Genomic DNA, 4640 nt, shown 5'->3' on the forward strand with positions numbered 1-4640 from the left:
ATGCTACACAGATCTAAACATTCCTCTACAGACCATTACAGAGTTTCAATAATCCCATCCCATCTTCAAAGTAATTACAAAAAAAAAAAAGATAAAACCCAGTACTGCTAAAATTTTCACAGTAAGAAATGGGGGGAATTTTAGTTACAAACACTGGTAAAAGGAAAAAAAATTATATAAGCAAGCAAGAACAGTTTTCTTTCTAAGAAGTGATAAGTGTTAAAAGAATCCTTATGTTATCAATTAACTACAAACTTGGATCTGTTAGAGTCAGTACCACTCAATTGGTTGCTGCATAAAAAATATATAAAGTGGAATTATCAGACTTTTTTTTTTTTTTTTTTAAGGGGTATTATTTGTCTTCTCATTTTTTACTGGTCATCTTTCACAGAGTTAGCCTTTAGTGAAAATCAAGTGTTGTTTTTAAAGCAGCATTATGAGTTTGAAATGTTTCTAATTTTGTAAATGTAGGGCTTATTCCAAGACCTGACTTGGACAGGGGACTACCAATGTTTTCCTCAAGTTAATAAATAAATTAGTGTCATTGTGGAAGGTAGACATTCCAGTGCCACCAATACTTCCGGAAGTTAAAATCAGATTTCCTACACATTTAAGAAAATTAACCATTAAAACAAACCATCATTAATATTACTTAGGCCTTTGTCCCTCAAAAAAAATCATATGGACTCAACTGAAGGTGCAACTCTGTACTAGTTTAAAGCCCTGAGGAGGACAATTATTCCAGTTTATAAGGTTAATTTCAGTTTAGCTCAACTCAGCTAGGAATCAGTTTAAACTAAGACAAGATAGGTTAACTCAGTAGAAATATCAGTGCAGGAGTTTGCACTACTTTAAATGTTTGGTTGGAAAAGACAAAGCAAGAGACATACAAATAACAGAAGCAGGTACAAATTATGCTGACTATTAAATTTAAAACATTTTAAAAGTTTGGACGTTTTAAAAAAAAAACTCTCTCACCATAAATAAATTGCATATGAAATTTAGTTTTCAATTATCATATTTCAGGACCAATAGTTACAAGCTCTTTCCAACAAAAAAACAACAATGTACTATGCCCAGTGTCCAACAAAAAATGAATCCAATTGTTTAGTAGGTGCTACCACAAAACAAGTGACAGCCATCCTTCTAAATTAGGACAATTTGCGATATTAATTTATAATCCTGATTTGAGCGCACAGACTTTAAATGTAACAGCACCTTCTCCACAAAAAATGGTTTCTCCATCAAAATCTTAACGGGCATTTCCAAGTCTGTTATCTGCAAACACATTATGTTTCATAGAGACATTTGCCTTTTGAACTTTGTCAGTACTAGACTGAGTAAAATGCCTGGAGATTTCCTTCAAATGGAAGTGCAATGGAATAAGATACTGGCTTTTGAAATATATATGAAGCTTACAACTGAAAAGTATGACCCTCCTGGAGTTATTTTTGTATAACTTCCCTGTGTTTGCTAACATTCTAAACAATAATTCCGTATCTTTTCATTTGAATATAATTCAGCAGCTACTTTCATTATGCACCCATTTCCCTATTTGCAAACACTCCAAGATTTTTTTTTATTCTTCGCAGATTTTAACAATAGCAGCTAATCAGTGGAATAAAAAAGGTGCTTTTATCACATAACATCCAAGAAGCATCTAACTACAACTAACCTTGTCTACATTAAGATCATCATGCTAGTGTATAGATGCTGCCTAATCTGGCAGAAGTGCTCCTTGTTTCTACTACAAACAAGCCCCTAGGACAGATCTTGTCATTCATGTATGAAGAACTGTGATGCCTACTAAAGTAAGCAAATGACTTCTGAAGCCACAGAACAGCAAGTGGAATTGTTTTTCTGAGGTTTCAGTAAGTCTGTGGAGCCACTCTTCTGGTAACACCCATTTCCCCAACATTACATAAGGAAAAAACTAATGAGAATTTATTTATGGATTTGCCAGTTTCCTGTCTCTCCCCATATAACCTGTCAGTCAGTGCAGGAGCCCCTGCAGAACTAACTTCTTGTAGTGCCCAAGCTTCAGCCTCTCACATAATGAAGAATCCCTGAAAAGATGAGATATAATTTGCCATAAGTGTATGATTAATAAAATATCTGGAGTTCCTACTAACATTGTAGCTGTGCCCTTCAGTTTTTTAAATGGAAACCACAAATTACAATTACTCTACAGAAGTTTAATTTCTTAATCAAGCTGTAGAAAAAAAAAACACCTAGAATTTAATTTTTCCTATTTAGTTTACAGAATATAAATTGATTAGAAAAAAAAAGTGACCTACTACTCTCTATACAAGCTTGCTATTTCTCTTCAAGTTTTGTTACTTCCGTTAATCCGAAATTAAGCTGAACAAGTCTACTATCCATTTCAAAAGATGAATCTTAATAAAAGTCCCCAAAATAAAACAGTATCTTGTACTAAGTTTCTCCAAAGAAAACAGCTTCTACAATCTAACAAGTATCCTGGACAAGCTACAATTAATACTACTTCTAATTCTATGAGAGCACAAGAGTCACCATCAAGGCATGGTCTAAAAGTAATTTCAGATACTATAGATTTCCAAGTCCCCTTCCTAATTTTTTATGGTTTTACATGAACATTCTCCTTTAAGAAAACAGACTAATTATGTAGAAGGAATTAGTGAAAAGCTATACACACACACACACACACACACAGGGCTGTCAAACCTCCACCCTTACATTTCAGATATTTATTATATGATGCTGACATTTTCTGAAAACTGATTTTTAAAGTGACTGCCCTTTATCCTTTACACTTCCTGCTCTATAGGATTTACACTGGTTAAATGCATTATTTTAATATCCAAAGCCATCCAATATGTTGACTCACAATGGTATTACACACGTAAATTTCTCACGATTCAAAACAGGCAAACACACTAAAAGCAAATATCTGTTCTTCATATATTTAGGATTTCATGAGCACAGCATAATTTAATATTATTATGCACACAGTGCTAAACAAAGCACTTATAAGCAAAACAGAACTCCGATTCCCTAAAATCAGATTTTTGAGTAGCAATTAGAAGCTGCAGCAGGATGCAGAAAAGTAAGGCAACCTGCTGACCATACCAGGAACAGGGAGAACATGCTAGGCAAGTAAAGGAAAGCAAGAAGCCTATAAAAACAGAAAAAGACGACCTAGAAGAACATTGTACATCTTTCTGTACAGAAATACTTATGCCTATATGTAATATGAAACTAGTCATAATCTTGTCAACCCCTTTGAATTTATAATACAACGACAAGTTCTGATACATTTACACATTTCTAGTAAAATTATGTTCGTGAAATGGATATTTATGATTTACAGCAGAAATTAAGGTGCCACTTGATTTGACAGAAGTCACTACTTAATAACACTTGCAGTTTTTTCACATATTAATTACTATATTTTAGAAAGCTAATCTTAACAGCTACTGTTGTGATTAAAAAAAATAAATAAATAAATATGAAACATGGGGACTGAAGGGACACATCCAGTACTGATATATCAGCAAGACGAGTTAAGTTGCTCTCCTAAAGAAAAATCTAAAGAGATGTTTCAATGTGTGAAAATTATGTATCAAGTATTTTCTAAAGGATTTCTTAACATTACATTACATTCGTGCGTGCGTGCATACACGCACGCACATACCCCCCCTCCAAAATCAAGGGCTTTCATTAATCAGAATAGCCTGGTGAAGGAACGGAAGTGATGTCTGTGCTGTATTACTCCTCACAATTTTCTCATTCGACAGGAAGCAGCTGTATGCCACATTTAAAGGCATTAGTGTGGAGCAGGCCAATCTTAGCAGTAGTCAGACCTCCTCCTCTGGGAAGCATACAACAAACACCACTCTACAAAATGTGACATCAGGTCATCCAAAAATGATAACCAAATGCCAAGCTTCTGGTCGCAGTCCATTTTATCATCAAATAAAACTTCATCTCCATTTTAAGGACAGCAATGAAGCACTTTGGATGAAATATGATCTTTAGAGTGACCTACTTTACTGTAAACATTCAGCCCTTGAATTTCAGGTGCCAGTTGAATGGCAGCATCTCAGCCATGAACTGGTACGTGTCTCTGCCCAGTTCCAATTACTGGGAGAAAAACCCTGACTGAAGCAGCCCAGACCCAGACCTGTTCAAGTTGTGAGAAAGATCTGTAGATCCACATCCAGAAGCAGCCGGATGGCAACAATTCCCGGCCTATAAGTAAAGCTACTGTTACTCAGCACAAGCAGCCGAACAGGGAATCTCTGCAAGAGGAAACCATTACTGGATCCCAACAGCTTTGCAAGGGAGAAATGCGGGAAGAGCAGAACCCCATGGTTGAGAGGAAGGGACAGTAAGGCCAAGATCACCCAGAGAGGAACCCAGACACAGAGGATGCGACTTTCTCCCAGCTCTTCGGACTCAGCCTGAGCTGAAGTGAGCTGCAAGGCTCCCCGCGTCACCCCCCCACCCCAGCATGCGCACACGGTCACTCAGAGCAGGCTCCTTCCCCCCGCGGCCGAAACCCTGCAGAGTGCACCCTCCCCCCTCGGCTCGCCGCCGCATGCCGGGCCTCGGCTCCTCGCCGCTCCATAGCGGCCCAGGCTGCGCGGGAGGAAGCGAAG

The sequence above is a fragment of the Alligator sinensis genome, unplaced genomic scaffold (genome assembly GCF_000455745.1).
Source record: "Alligator sinensis unplaced genomic scaffold, ASM45574v1 scaffold1115_1, whole genome shotgun sequence".
Classification (NCBI taxonomy): Eukaryota; Metazoa; Chordata; order Crocodylia; family Alligatoridae; genus Alligator; species Alligator sinensis.